The following is a 16,180-nucleotide window of genomic DNA, read 5'->3' as shown; positions in this document are numbered from 1 at the left end:
CTCGCGGGCTGTCCCTCAATTATCGCATGCCCAGTAGCCCTCTCAGTCGGCGCAGGATGTTTGGGAGGAGACGCAGGAGCAGTATAGTTACTGAAGTTGTGCGCATGCCCATTAGATGCAATTCTCCCTTACTGGTCGAGTGCCCCTAGAGGAAAGTCATATACCGGGTAAATTTCACACTTTGCTATTACTGCACATGCTCAAAACCTTGTCTGGGACTGTGGTTTGCTAACTCCAGGTGTCTTCTATCTGTTGCAAGACTCCTGTTATTCCCAGCACCAGTCATAGCCACTTGTTACCCTAGAGAGATAGTTTTATGCCCTTCTGTGCCCGTCCCAATGAGAACCAGACAGCTCTGGGGTCCCTTCCATGTCTTGTTCATTATTTCAGAGGGACAGATTGATAATTGACCGTGGCTTGACAAATGTCCAACATTCTTGGGGGCCCGCGCACGTCCTGCTCACGTCTAACAGCCTACTCTGATACTCTCATCACAAAAAATATGTAGATGAGGTAATGCATATGGAAATTAGCTTGTTTTAGCCATTCCACTGACATGGAAGGGTGTGCTCCTTTAAATGACACGGAGGGGGGAAAGGGCGTGGTCCCTGGCTAGGGCTCCAACACTGAGCCTGTGCCCACGGACCTAGTTGAGCAGGAAGTTTGCATTTTTGTTTTCCTGCCCCAACGTTGCATTTCTCAAGACCACCCTAGCCTGCCACGCCCCTACCCTGTGCCTGTAAAACCCCGAGACGCTAGCAGGTAGGCACACAGGTGGCTGGACATCGAGAGGAGTACTTCAGTGGAGGAACACACGAGCGGCTGGACGTTGAGAGGAATGGGATGCATCAGCAGGCGCTGGCATGCAGGCAGGCCATCCACCGGCAGAACAACGCGGAGTTTGGCTGGGCCAGTTGGAAGACAGCCCGGGCCGCCAGACTTAGCTTGCACTCATTCTCCAAGCCCACATGTGAACCGATTCTTCCAGTACACCAAGGGAAGAACCGCGGGATACGGAAAGCCCTCTGTCCTTGCAATAAGGTAGGGGTCTGATGGAACTGGTTAACACAAGCCACCTATGGATGGCTTAACTAAAAGAGCACCCTGTAACACATGCCCAGTGGGGCTTCAGGAGGTGTAAACATTCACCCCTAGACACTGCTGTGGGGTTGGAGCCCCACAGCCTGCCTGTCTGTATTCTCCCCTAAAGGTTGGAACAGGACACTGAAGTGCCACACCCCCATCACACGTCCTGTGAAAGGAACAAGGGAACTTTCCCCGTTTCACTACCATGTATCCATATATCAAAACGTCACATTGCAAAAGTCTCTACAACTTTCACTTGTCAATTTTTTAAAAATTTACTGCGATTTTTATTAGAGGATCTAAAATTGCCAAATAGTTCTTTAAAAGTACGTTTTTTAAAAAAGTTTAATAAAAAAGTTTAAAAATAAATATTTTAAAAGTACAGAATAATTTACTTGCTATGGAGTGAATTGTGCCCATCCCCCCTCCACAAATTCGTATGTTGAAGCCTTAACTTCCCATGTAATCGTGTTGTTAGGGCCCACAAAAAGATAACCCAGGCTAAATGAGGTAAGATGGGACCCTAATGTGATATAATACACAGCTTTATAAGAGGAAGAGTCTCTGTCATGTGAGAACACAGCAAGGTGGCCAAAAACAAAGGTATCACCAAAAACCACTGTGCTAGGGAAGGGGTGTGGAATATGGTCGGTTTATGGGTCGCACATGACTTCAACAATGAAGCCACAGACCCTTGCCATGTTACAATTGTTATAGGCAACATATTCTACATTTATTTCGTTCTGGTAGGTTTGCGATCTCACTGGCTCAACAATAAAGCTTCAACACGTTCACAGTGAGCGCTACACCTCTATAACGTGGCACACATCTGGGGTTGCTCGTTTCTGCAGGTGAACTAGTAATCTTGCTGGTTTCAGAAGTGAGACTACAGATCATCACAATGAGTGTTACAGCTCATACTAGCAGCATGAGCCCCAACAGCAATAACATTTATTGAAAAGAACAAGCAAACAAAAGCTTCCACAACATTAAAACATATCTGATACAGGCTACCGTTGGGCGGGGAGGCACAGCCTGCTTTTATTCCCTTATCTGTCCCCACCCACATCCTGCTGATTGGTCCATTATACAGAAAGCTGATTGGTCCGTTTTGCCAGGATGCTGATTGGTGCATTTACAATCCCTGAGCTAGACACAAAAGTTCTCCAAGTCCCCACCAGATTAGCTAGACACAGAGCACTGATTGCTGCATTTACAAACCTTGAGCTAGACACAGGGTAATGATTGGTGCATTTATAAACCTCGAGCTGGATACAGAGTGCCGATTGATGTATTCACAATCCCTTAGCTTGACATAAAGATTCTCCAAGTCCCCACCAGCTCAGCTAGACACAGAGGGCTGATTGGTGCATTTACAAACTTTGAGCTAGATACAGAGTGCTGATTCGTGTATTCACAATCCCTTAGCCCGACACAAAGATTCTCCAAGTCCCCACCAGATCAGCTAGACACAGAGTGCTGATTGGTGCATTTACAAACCTTGAGCTAGATACAGAGTGCTGATTGGTGTATGCATAATCCCTTAGCTAGACATAAATATTCTCCAAGTCCCCACCAAATTAACTAGATACAGAGTGCCCACTGGTGTATTTACAAGCCCTTAGCTACCCATAAAGATTCTCCAAGTCCCCACCAGATCAGCTAGACACAGGGTGCTGATTGGTGCATTTACAAACCTTAAGCTAGATACAGAGTGCCGATTGGTGTATTCACAATCCCTTAGCTAGACATAAGGATTCTCCAAGTCCCCAGTAGACTCAGGAGCCCAGCTGGCTTCACCTAATGGATCTCGCACCGGGACCGTAGGTGGAGCTGCCTGCTGGTCCCACGCCGTGCGCCCGCACTCCTCAGCCCTTGCGCCGTCGATGGGACCGGGCACCGTGGAGCAGGGGGCGGCCCTCGTTGGGGAGGCTCAGGCCGCTCAGGAGCCCATGGCGGGGGTGGGAGGGAGGAGACTCAGGCATGGTGGGCTGCAGGTCCCAAGCCCTACCCCGCTGGGAGGCAGCTAAGGCCCGGTGAGAAATCGAGCACAGCGCCGGTGGGCCAGCATTGCTGGCGAACGTGGCGCTCCCTCCGCAGCTGTTGGCCTGGGTGCTAAGCCCCTCACTGCCCGCGGCCTGCAGGGCTGGCCGGCCGCTCCCAGTGCGGGGCCCGCCAAGGCCACGCCCACCCGGAACTCTAGCTGGCCCGCAAGCGCGGCGCGCAGCCCGGGTTCCCGCCCGTGCCTCTCCCTCCACACCTCCCCGCAAGCCTAGGGAGCCGGCTCCGGCCTCGAGCAGCCCAGAGAAGGGCTCCCAGGTGCAGCGGCAGGCTAAAGGGCTCCTCAAGCGCGGCCAGAATGGGCGCCAAGGCCGAGGAGGCGCCGAGAGCGAGCGAGAGCTGCCATTATGCTGTCACCTCTCACTGGCATCCTGATCTTGGACTTTCTGGCCTCCAGAACTGTAAGCAAATACGTTTCTGTTGTTTAAGCTGCCCTGTTTATGGTATTTTGTATGGCAGCCTAAGCTTACTAAGACATTATTTTTGGTCCATATTCATATACTGTAATTCATTTATTAACTGAATCTACGTCTATCAAACATCACTGGTATTTTTCTTCAATAAGGTATTTTTCAATAGGATCTTATTAAGAAAACTCTTATAAAATGCACTTTATTGTCAATAAATGTAAAATTACTATTATGGTCAATTGACTCTTGTCTGTTGACCATAGCTCCTGTGTGACCTATGCAGCCATGCAGGGCTCCACATTCACAGGGACACTTGAATGGATGTTTTACTGTCATCATTTTGAAATTATTTATGGTTTTCGAACAGAAGATCCTGCATTTTCATTTTGCAATGGGCCTTGTAAATTATGTAGCTGTTCCTGCTCTTAGACTGTGGAATTTTTATGGAGAAAACATCCTTCAGGAGCTGAGAGACGTGGTAAGCCCAGAGCAAAAATGACAAATGAAGAACTGTCTCAATTCTAATTTTTCTCATATTAAAATGTACAAGTATTTCAGTCTGAATATTTCCACAGTTACAATCTTTGCCTGCATACAATGTGTTTCTTTTCCAAATACTTTTATCAGACAAAGCTTATCAAATGACTTACTTAAATAATCCTTTTGAAGTTTTCACCAAAGTTTTGTGCAGCAAACTTTCTGGACATCCCAGTTTCACTGCATTCTAATATAGCCTATAAATTTATCCAATTAAAAATAGGAAGTCCATCTAAAGATTCTTCCTCCAAGTCAAGATATGCCAAAATTCAATTATAGAATTTCAGAAAGTGAAGTCCTATTCACTATTAAGCTGATGCTGTTTTATTAGTTTCTCCTTTGGTTTTGTAGAACTTTGAATATCTTCCTGTTTGCAAACTTTGTTTTCAGTGATTTCAAGTAACTAAAAGCCTCCAAAATTACATTTTTGGGTGCTTCATTCTGAGTATTTTGACTAAATATTTCTAACTGATTTTGAACAAAATGCACCCGAAATTTAGAGGACTCAGTTCAAAGAAGGTTAATAACATTACAGAACATTTAGGCTGATTTAAAATCGTTCTCCAAAAGAGCACACACAGCTACATTTCAATTGTTCGTGGGCAGCAAAGAGGAAAAGCAGGTGCTGCCATCAATACATCATCAATATCATATAATACTTGTATTTCCCAGCAACTTCATCACAAATATTTTGTAGTTGTAACTATATAAAGAAAATTTATAAATTTTGATAACTACAAATGCTATTTTGAAAAGAAGGATATTACAGCTTGATTAATAAAATTCAAAATGTGTGTTCATCTTAACCAACTCCTAGGTTGTGACTCATCAAAATTTGATTTGTATGAAAACCTTCCCTGATACACATTTTAACCAATTTTTTTTGAGATGGAGTCTCACTCTGTTGCCCAGGCTTAACTAAATTTTTAACAGCATTTATTCACAACATAATATATATTTTCCCTGTGGGAAAGGGAACTTCTAAAAGCCTATTTTTAATTCTATCCATGAATTAGATGAAAAACTTACACTGCTTTTTAATTTGAAACATCTGATGAAACCTATTTGAACAAAATGAAAGTTTTTCTTCTGCTAGTGGAGCCAGTTCTTCCATGTATTGCTTTACTTTTTGAAACTGACAGAAATTAACTTCAAATAGCAGTCATTTGATCACATGAACAGCCTGCTTTACAAACTAATATATAAATATATCCTCTGCAATGCACTTGATAGATTGTTATCTTTGGACAGAATTTTCTTTTTTTCTTTTTTTTGGAGACTGAGTCTCACTCTGTCGCCCAGGCTGGAGTTCAGTGACGTTTATCTTGACTCACTGAAACCTCTGCCTCCCGGGTTCAGGCGATTCTCCTGCCTCAGCCTCCAGAGTAGCTGGGACTATGGGCACCTGCCACCACACCTGGCTAATTTTTGTATTTTTAGTAGAGACAGGGTTTCACCATATTGGCCAGGCTGGTCTCAAACTCCTGACCTTGTGATCCACCTTCCTCAGCCTCCCAAAGTGCTGGGATTACAGGGGTGAGCCACCACGCCTGGCCAGAATTTTCTTAAAATAACTTCTAGCTTTTGAAGGAGGTGCTAGTATTTCCTTATAGATTAGCATCTTACAGTTTTTACATGGTCAGAGATAGCACTATGGTACTACTGGTGGGTGGTAAACAGCAACCTTTTGTGCACACTAAACATTCCACCGCTTGTGATATGAAAATTCAGTACTTAATTTTTGAGCTCACTGTTTGCTAAAAGGATTAATTGAAAAATTAAAGTATAGCCAAACAGGCTGGGTGCGGTGGCTCTTGCCTGTAATTCCAGCACTTTGGGAGGCCGAGGTAGGTGGATCACCTGAGGTCAGGAGCTCGAGACCAGCCTGACCAGCATGGCGAAACCGTGTCTCTACTAAAAATACAAAAAATTAGCCAGTCATGGTGGCGGGCGCCTGTAATCCCAGCGCTCAGGAAGCTGAGGCAGGAGAATCGCTTGAACCTGAGAAGTGGAGGTTGTGGTGAGCCGAGATGGTGCGACTGCATTCCAGCCTGAGTGACACAGTGAGACTCTGTCTCAAAATAAATAAAATTAAGTAAAAAAGTATAGTCAAACAATAGAATAAATAAATGGCTGTAGATTTTCCTATATAATGAATAACAAAACCACTGTAGCAAGAGAGTTTGGGCTTATTTCTATAATAATTTATAGCCTCTATTTCCTCTATTTAAATATGCTTCTATTTTATATAACCTCTTTAAATATGCCTAAATTATAGTTTAAACTATGTACCTAAACTACTTTTCCACGTTTCCAACTGACCCTGCCAAATGATGGCTTCTCAAAAGCCACAGCATGAGCCATGTTACAACCAAGTGGCTGTCAGGGGAAAGCAGTCCCAAATAATTATCTCCTCAGTACTAGAGTCCAGAAGGACGTAGCTGTCCCTAGCTGCCTGTGAACAAGGATTAAGTTGTTTTATCAGTGAGTGAGTTCCTTATGTCCTGTCCTTGAAGGGGGAGACTTCTGGAAAGGATCAGACTCACAAGTTGCCTGTCAGATTTAACCACAGATTACAGTGAGCATCCTACACCTGCTGAGTCACTTACCAATTTATTGTCTCTTGGCTCTAGAGCCTCCTCTCATGACACATCTGTAACCCTGGAGTTGCCATCACTTCCCTAGATGGCACAATGCTACGCTTCGTCACTAGAGGACGCCAGTGAGACACTGCCAGGAAAGCCCAGTAGAAAGACACCTGTCCTTCCAGGTTCTGGTTCTCCTGTAACCACTCAGTGCAGGGTCCAGCAGCCCACACAGACCATCTCTAGCCTCATGCTCATGTTTTCTCCACGCAGCAGCCATTTCTGCAGTCGCAACAGCTGTAACCTCAGGCAGCTGTGTCCCTACCTGGCCTTTTGCTTCTGCAGATGGCTCTGGCCTGCCACACCCTCTGGCAATGGCAGACAGCTCCTGGCAGCCCACTCTGACCCATGCCCTCTGCCAGCGGCAGCTGCATGTTTCTGTGGCAGCTGCATCCTCTTCAAAAAGATCTGAGTTTCAGCCCGAAGTGTGTGTGGGGTGGGGGTGGGGTAAAGATCTCCTAACACTTTAGTCTTTCCTCATCCACTCTCATTGGGCCTGTGGGTAACAGCTGCCCCTTTGTCACATGCTGCTTCTGTGCCCCTTTTCCTAAGTAACAATCCTTTGTATTCTCCTCTGTTCACATAACTGATGTGGCTTTGTCTCCTGAGCGGACCCTGACAAGTGTAACTGTAGTGAGAGTTCACAGTACAAAGTAAAGGCCTGCCAACCCCCTCCTGTAGCTGTTACTAACAATACTTCATTGAAAATGAAAAGCCTGTGACAAATGCTGACCCAGGCAGGACACCAAGGCAACAGGTATAACTGGGACTGTCCCAGACAAGGTTAGTTGTATGGTCATCCTACTGACATGCCGTATTCCAAGAGGAGATGAGGATTATATTTCCTATTTAATTTTCCTGTCTGCATTGCATGCAATCAAAGCACCCCAAAAAGGAATGGATACATTTAGAAGACAAACAGGCCTCCGTAACTGCCACCCAACTCCTTGTCATTTAATATTTCCAGGTAATGCCCCTGGAATTAATAGGGTTTCTCATTCGACAAGGCACTAAGGAGACACACTAATGGCAGCTTCCAGGTGGGATCATGTTCGAAACACTTGTTTCTCTCACAAGCTCCTTCAAACAGAAGAATCAGACAAACTAATTAATGTGATGCTTTTCGAATTGAGGTCCACTGGGTTCCACACATTCCTGGGTCAGCAAGCATTCTCCAACATTTCCCTTTAGTGGCCTGCTTTCATCTGCTAATGATCTTTAAAAAGAGGGTTGGTTAATTTGATATTTACATTTTTTTTTCTTTTTGAATAGCAAGAGTTCCAAATGTAATGACCTGTTCTGTGAAAAGTGGCTGTTAGTAGAATACCTAGCAAATATTTTTGAAAAACTATAATTGATTGCCCTTGTAGGTAAAGATGCATCTTATCAAGAACTGCTTTTCGAAAGAGGGTGGAGTGATCATTTTAAAACACCTATTTAAAAGTTTTTCTTTGCCTTGTTAAATGATGTTATTGCTACAAAATGATGTTAAAACTCATATACTCATTTTTAACACTTCGAAGTGTAATTTTATAACCTTTAAAAAACTCTTCCAAGGGCTGGGTGTGGTGGCTCAGGCCTGTAATCCCAGCACTTTGGGAGGCCGAGGCGGATGGATTGCCTGAGCTCAGGAGTTAGAGACCAGCCTGGGCAACACGGTGAAACCCCATCTCTACTAAAATACAAAAAATTAGCCCGGCGTGGCAGCATGTGCCTGTAATCCCAGCTACTTGAGAGGCTGAGGCAGGAGAATTGCTTGAACGTGGGAGGCGGAGGTTGCAGTGAGCTGAGATTGTGCCATTGCACTCCAGCCTGGGCAACAGAGCGAGACTCCATCTCAAAACAAAAACAAAAACAAACAAAAAACTTCCAAAAATAAGAGGTTTGGTTGGTTTCAAATAATTAAAAATATAAATATATAAAATCTTAAATATTATCATTAGACATAGATTGACAATCAAACATCAAGGCTTAGTAAGCTTTTGTCAATGTTTTTATCTTATTTAAATCAACCCATATAATCCCAGTGCTTTGGGAGGCTGAGGTGGGAGGATTGCTTGAGTCTAGGAGTTTGAGCCCAAAGCGAGCTATTGTTAGGGAAGCGGGAGCCCAGAAGAGCCAGAATAAGGCCATTTTAAGTTCAGCTTCATCTTGAGACTAACGAGGCACATTCCTTTCCAGTCACCACCCATAGTTGTAAGATATTTACACTTAAGGAAACAGCTTAAAGACACCTGCAGGGACACAGTCCTACAGCAACAGAAAGTCAAGGTGTCCCAATGCCCGTAGCAATATATGCTTTCAAGATAATTATTATTATTGTTTGAGACAGAGTCTTGCTCTGTCGCCCAGGCTGGAGTGCAAGTGGCACAATGTCAGCTCACTACAACCTCTGCCTCCTGGGTTCCAGCGATTCTCCTGCCTCAGCCTCCCTCGTAGCTGAGACTACAGGCGCGCGTCACCATGCCTGGCTAATTTTTGTATTTTTTAGTAGAGACAGGGTTTCACCATGTTGGCCAGGCTGGTTTTGAACTCCTGACCTTGTGATCTGCCCGTCTTGGTCTCCCAAAGTGCTGGGATTACAGGCATGAGCCACCACGCCTGGCTGCTTTCAAGATACTTATATTTATGCTTTTATGTACGTACACACTAAAACTAAAAACAAAAACAAAAAACAAGGATAGTTTTCTTTAAATCGACAGAATAATAAATTTTGTCATGCTGTCAACCTACCCACACATAGACATGGCTTAGCTTAGTTTTACAGAGACAAGACCTGCTACATAAGACGAACTTAATGATGAGTTCCTCCTCTTGCTTTCTGAGGACACTGTACTCTGTATCTGAATAGCTTTCAATAAACAATGTCTTCTCACTGCACCCTGAGACTTGCCTTGAATTTCTTCCTGCATGAGATCCAAGAACCCTCTCCTGGGGTCTGGATCAGGACCTCTTTTTCTAGTGACACTATGATCGCACCACTGCACTCCAGCCTGGGCCACACACTCTTGTGGGTTTGTGTGTAATTGTGTGTTGTGTATGTATCTGGGAAAGTGAGTCTTTTTTTTTTTTTTTTTTTTTTTTTGATGCAGTCTTGCTCTGTCACCTAGGCTGGAGTACAGTGGTGTGATCTCGGCTCACTGCAACCTCCACCTCCCAGGTTCAAGCAATTCTTCTGCCTCAGCCTCCCAAGCAGTTGGGACTACAGGTGCGCACCACCTCTTGTGGTTCATTTTCAGTAAAGACAGAGTTTTGTCATGTTGGCCAGGCTGGTCTTGAACTCCTGACCTCAAGTGATCCACTTGCCTTGGCCTCCCAAAGTGCTGGGATTGCAGGCGTGAGCCACCGCGCCCAGCCAAGTGAATGTCTTTTGTGGGTACCAGACAGCAGGATTGGCTGCTCTCAAGTGAGAAATTCCAAAGGAATTTTTGTTTGCGGATTGATCAAGCCCAACGAATGGAGACAGGAAGCACCAGCTGGTCCACCTGCTTCAGTTTGGACACTTGGGGCTTGTTTGTTGCTGCATCAGTTGGATTGTGTTTTGGGGATTGTTTGGTGTGTATCGATACAGTCATGGGAAATCTGAATTTGATAAACTAATATTCTTTTGTAATACTGTTTAGCCCCAATAGTCTTTGGGGTCTGTAATTTGCTGTTGAATGAGAAAGTGGGATGGAGGTCCCTGTATCCAGGCGTTGACGTTTCTAAGCAGGGTTGGGCCTGGTTAGCAGGTTTCAGGTGATGTTCTTCTGTGGGGCTGTTTGCCCCCACTGTTCTTTGAAGTCTGAGGAGGTTTTGGCCTTTAAAAATCAAACTGCCATGAAAATTGCTTTACTCAAAATTTTGGTTCACAGCCTTCATTGGATTACCTATCCAGGAAAAAAGGTGTAGCCATGGAAACCAGTGAGTTTATTTTGCTATCTCATGACTAGAGTTCTGAGGTAAAAGCTATTGGATTTTTGTTTCTGTGTGTGTATATATGTCTAGATGTGTTTATGTATGTACATTTATTATGTTATATGTTGTGTCTACCAAATTGGCTTATAAATGAAAGAGCGCTCATAAGTAAATCCAAAGTATTTTTTCAAGTTTATGTGACTTAAAAAAAATCTTTACTAAACAAGTTGGCTTTAAAATGTCTTCAGAATTGTCAGCATACATTTCTGCCTAGGTTTTATGTTTGTCTCTGCTAGATATTTTGAGGTGTCACAGTTTGATATAGAGGGTTATAAAACCATAAACCCAGCCAGCCAAAATGAAATGATCTTGGTTTGTGTGCCTTTTTTGATGAGACTAATTTAATGTTGTTAGCTAAATCTTCTGAGTTACTGGCAAAAATATCCAAATATTTAACTTTAAGGTTCTTACTTCTGTGAGCACCTGATGTTCACTGGCTATTAAAAAAATTATTTGCAAGGAAATTACTAACTTTAAATGATGACTAGCTGTGTCTAATATCTCAGTTTTCAGAAGTAATCTAGGTAAACTGTTTAAAATGAAATAACTGAGTACATGTATATAGGATAAATGTTGTAAGTGGTCTTTTTTTGTAATTTAAAATCTTAAAATTATTTTGGTGCTCATTGGATGTCTGGGACATTTCCAATTAAGAAGAGGTTACGATATGGGGAAACATGTTTCTAAAAATTGTTGTGGGGAAAAGAAAGAGAGATCAGATTGTTACTGTGTCTATGTAGAAAAGGAAGACATAAGAAACTCCATTCTGATCTGTACTAAGAAAAATTGTTTCTGCTTTGAGATGCTGTTAACCTGTAACTTTAGCCCCAACCCTGTGCTCACAGAAACATGTGCTGTATTGAATCTAAGTTTAATGGATTTAGGGCTGTGTGGGATGTGCCTTGTGAACAATATGTTTGCAGGCAGTATGCTTGGTAAAAGTCATCGCCATTCTCCATTCTCGATTAACCAGGGACACAATGCATTGCAGAAAGCTGCAGGGACCTCTCTGCCTGAGAAAGCCTGGGTTTCCCTCCACTGAGACAGCCTGAGATATGGCCTCATTGGAAAGGAAAGACCTTACCATTCCCCAGGCCCACACCCGTAGAGTCTGTGCTGAGGATAGCAGTGAAAGAAGGAGGCCTCTTTGCAGCTGAGATAAGAGGAAGGCTTCTGTCTCCTGCTCGTCCCTGGGAATGGAATGTCTCAGTGTAAAGCCGACCATTCCCATTCGTTCTGTTCTGAGATAGGAGAAAACCACCCCGTGGCTAGAGGCAAGATAAGCTGGCGACAATACTGCTCTGTTACCCTTTGCTACACTGAGATGTTTACGTAAAGTGAAACACAAATCTGGCCTACGTGCACATACATCCAGGCACAGTACCTTTCCCTGAACTTATTCATGATACAGATTCCTTTGCTCACATGTTTCCCTGCTGACCTTCTCCCCACGTGTTGCCCTGCTACACTCCCCTCGTAAGATAGTAAAAATAATGATCAGTAAATGCTGAGGGAGCTCAGAGGCCAGTGCGGGCGCGGGTCCTCTGTATGCTGAGCGCCAGTCCCCTGGGCCCACTGTGCTTTCTCTATACTTCGTCTCTGTGTCTTATTTCTTTTCTCAGTCTCTTGTCCCACCTGACGATAAATAGAGGTGTGGAGGGGCTGGGCCCCCTTCAAACTGTCAGATGGTTCTCATCTATAAAATGCAAATATCTGATAGGCAGCTCAGGACTTCTTGCTTCCTAGGTTTTCACTAAAATTTAAGGTTACTGAGGATAGGAATTATAGTTAATATATAATTCTGTATATAAAATGTGCCAGAGAAGATGTGTTCTTAGTGAGACAGTAATTTTGTCTGATCTAGAAGTTATCTAAAGGTTAATTCAAATTATGGACTTGAAAATGTTATTTATGAAAAGCATAGTAAGGAACCAGTAAGTAGGGAAGAGAGATGGGAAGAAAGTTAGGTATGTGCAGATGTTTTGTTAAGGAAGGTTATAAAGAAAAATAATAATTTTGTATGAGAAAGGATCTTGTATGGTGAATTTTTGTCCTAAAGTAAAATGACTAATTATTAAAAAACAGAGAGAAAATGTAGGACAAAACAGAAAATCCAAGCATGTTATAGATGGTCTGTGTAAATCATATGTAATTTTTTCTGTTTCTCTGTGTCTGTCTTCATGCACATACCAAAAAAAAAAAATAGAAAGTTGAAAAAGTTTAGATAATAAAATATTCTTTAAAACCTGATAGAAAATCGAAGACATTTGGCTAATTAACATTGTTCATAGTTAAAGCTCTTAGTCTTGACGAAGGTAAAATAAGAAATATTATAAAGAAATACATTGCCAGTTTGGCAATTCTTTTTATTTTTATTTTTATTTATTTTTACTTTATTTTTTTTGAGACGGAGTCTCGCTCTGTCACCCAGGCTGAAGTGCAGTGGCGCGATCTCGGCTCACTGCAAGCTCCGCCTCCCGGGTTCACGCCATTCTCCTGCCTCAGCCTCTCCGAGTAGCTGGGACTACAGGCGCCCACCACCACGCCCGGCTAATTTTTTTTTGTATTTTTAGTAGAGACGGGGTTTCACCGTGGTCTCGATCTCCTGACCTCGTGATCCGCCCGCCTCGGCCTCCCAAAGTGCTGGGATTACAAGCGTGAGCCACCGCGCCCGGCAATTCTTTTTAAATGTAGTTAAGCATAAAGCCAGATTACCACGGAGCCAAATTTCACACGTTTGCACTGCTTCACACTATATTTGCAATTCTGCATAGATAGTACTAGTACCAAAGTAATTACTGGTCACATACCCAAAGTGAATGTCTTAATTGCACAAAATATATCATGTTATTGATAGACTTAAATACATGGAATTGTATATCAGGAACAAAATATCCATTATGTGTTTCTTTAAGATGCAGGTTAACACTTCAGCCTCTAAGGTAAACTGAGTAGGAGAACAATTGGGGTTGGTTTCCTGTTTATTTCCTTTTGCTTCTAATTTTCATTTATTTGCTGTTTGTTCTCCTTTGAGTTTTACATATATATGCAGATATAAAACCATTGATGTTTTTAAGTTTCCAATGGAAGTCTTTTATTTTGTTCTGTAAATTGTCATTTTGTTTCCCATGCATTTCCAACAATTCATCATTAGTTTTATTTATCTAAAATTCCTAAGCCCCTTTGTCAAGCATCCAAAAATTGATAAAGGACATCAGCCATTGAAATTTTGGTTGGTTTTGCTTGATGATGGGGAGAGCTACAAGATCTTTAAGGCTCCTAGGAAGAAAATAAAAGACTCATTTGGAAGTTCTGAGCAGAAATAGCACATTATTTATTTTGTTACTTGAAGAAGTGGGTGAGAATGAAAATGTTTAAATGGTGTTTATTTCCAAGGTAATTCAATTCAGTCAATAATTTCAATTGGTTTCAGATCTTTCCTTTAGGTAGTGAGGAAACACTGTGATATGGGTCCAACATTTTAATGTTCAGGAAAGATTGGCTGTATCCTTAATGAAATTGTATTGCTTAGGATTATTCTGAAACTAATTTAGTTGTGTTGACCATTGTGAAAATTTAGTTGTGTTGGCCATTATTTAGTTGTGTTGACATTCACTTGGATTAAGTATTAATAAAGAATGTGAGACTTTTTAGTGATTTTTGTTCTCAAGCCGTTTACCATTGATGGGCTTTCATATGTGTACATGAAAAAAATATGTACAAGTGTTGTGCTGGTTTGAAGATTTTAGTGGTGAAAGTTACTTAATTGGTTCTCAGTACTGTATCTAGGAACTAATCTTGGAGATATGGGATGATGCTCTTTAAACATAGCTGGAAAGAAATTACTGTGTGCTTGTCTTTACCTCGTCTTTGCTCTGTTGTATACTATTTAAGTGAAAGGGGCTTATTTATCCTCATTGAATTTCCAAAACCGATATTTGCATTTACCATTTTTTAATGATGGAGAGAAAAGCTAGTTGTTTTGTTTTTATACGTTTGGCACAGGACCCATCACTGAGTAGCTGGGACTACAGGCATGTGCCACCACGCCTGGCTAATTTTTAAATTTTTGTTGTTGTTGCGACAGGGTTTTGCTATGTTGTTCAGGCTGGTCTCAAACTCCCGGGCTCAAGCAATCTACCTGCCTTGGTCTCCCAAAATTCAGGGATTAAGGGTGTGAGCCACTGCACTGGGCCCTGCATCCTGTTTTATCAGCAGGTCTTGGGGACATGTATCTTGTGCTGGCCTTCGGAGAAGGCCTAAATTCCTGGGAACGCAGCCCAGTAGGTGTCAGCCTCATTTTACCCAGCCCCTGTTCAAGATGGAGTTGCTCTGGTTCCAGGTCCTCTGACCCTACCTATATTTATATTTGAATGTCCTGGGCTGTCCTTGCTTACAGGTGCAGCTGGGATGTCCCACGTGCCTCCAGTGGAACACCCCCACTCCCACTGGGCTTCCCTGGGTGTAAATGTTGCTGGAGCCTCTCAGATCAGTCCTCGCCTCCGCCCGCCGCTGACCTGTGCTAGTCGTGGCAGCAGCTCTTGTCCTAATTCTCCAGCTGCATCCCGGCAGCTGCAGGTCTATGGCCGTGGACTGCTGACAGGCGCCCTAGCTTTTCCACATCGGACGGCCGTCCATACGGTTTCCCTAAAACTCCAAAGTAATTGCATCCAACATTTGTTTAAAAGCACTCATGACTCTCCAGACGGCAGATAGAGTTCAGATGCCTGAAACCGGCTGCCCTGCCAAGAGGGTTCCTGGGAAGTTTGGGGCTTCCTGAGGGTCTCGCCACTGCCCCTCTGACAGGAGACAGCAGACACTGGCTCCCCCAAAGCTGGCTCTTCCTGCTGTGGGTGAACATGTGGCTGACCCGCAACGGCGAATTCCTGTATGTGCCCTCCCCTCTGGTGTGAGTTCCAGATCATTTTCTTCCCCCACAAAAATGTAAGGGAAGGTCTGCATCAGTGCTCTTGGAATAAACTCATCAGCAGGAGTGTGTGTGGGGAGAGAGGAGTGCAGCCACCTTGTTTTTTTATGTGTAAAAAGGAAACTAGTTTGATGCCAATGTATGTATTTATTTGTTTTTTAGAGAAGGGGGTCTCATTATACTGCTCAGACTGGATTTGAACTCCTGGACTCAAGTGCTCTTCCTGCCTCAGTCTCCAGAGTAGCTGGGACTACAGGCTCACCCTACTGCACCCAGGCTGGAATCTCAATGTCAAGTTCAATGGCTGGAAATCAAACTTTTCCTATTGCAGTATATTTATGGTGCCGTAGTGTTGTGGCGTGGGCACCCACCAGTATTGTTTTTGTATGCTGTTGGAATGAATGCCTTCTAGATTTATTGGGAGAGGTCCATCCATGTCCAAAGTTCCAACTCTCTTACAATCTTTAATGTGCAAATGGGAGTGGAGTACCCGGAAGAACCTGATGGGGGCGGAGAAGAGAGTCACCCTGTTGTCTCCTTCCAGTGTCGGCCTAACC

Source organism: Nomascus leucogenys, chromosome 8 (assembly GCF_006542625.1).
Source record: "Nomascus leucogenys isolate Asia chromosome 8, Asia_NLE_v1, whole genome shotgun sequence".
NCBI lineage: Eukaryota > Metazoa > Chordata > Mammalia > Primates > Hylobatidae > Nomascus > Nomascus leucogenys.
The sequence above is the reverse complement of the archived record's forward strand: the minus strand, read 5'-3'. Positions refer to the sequence as shown.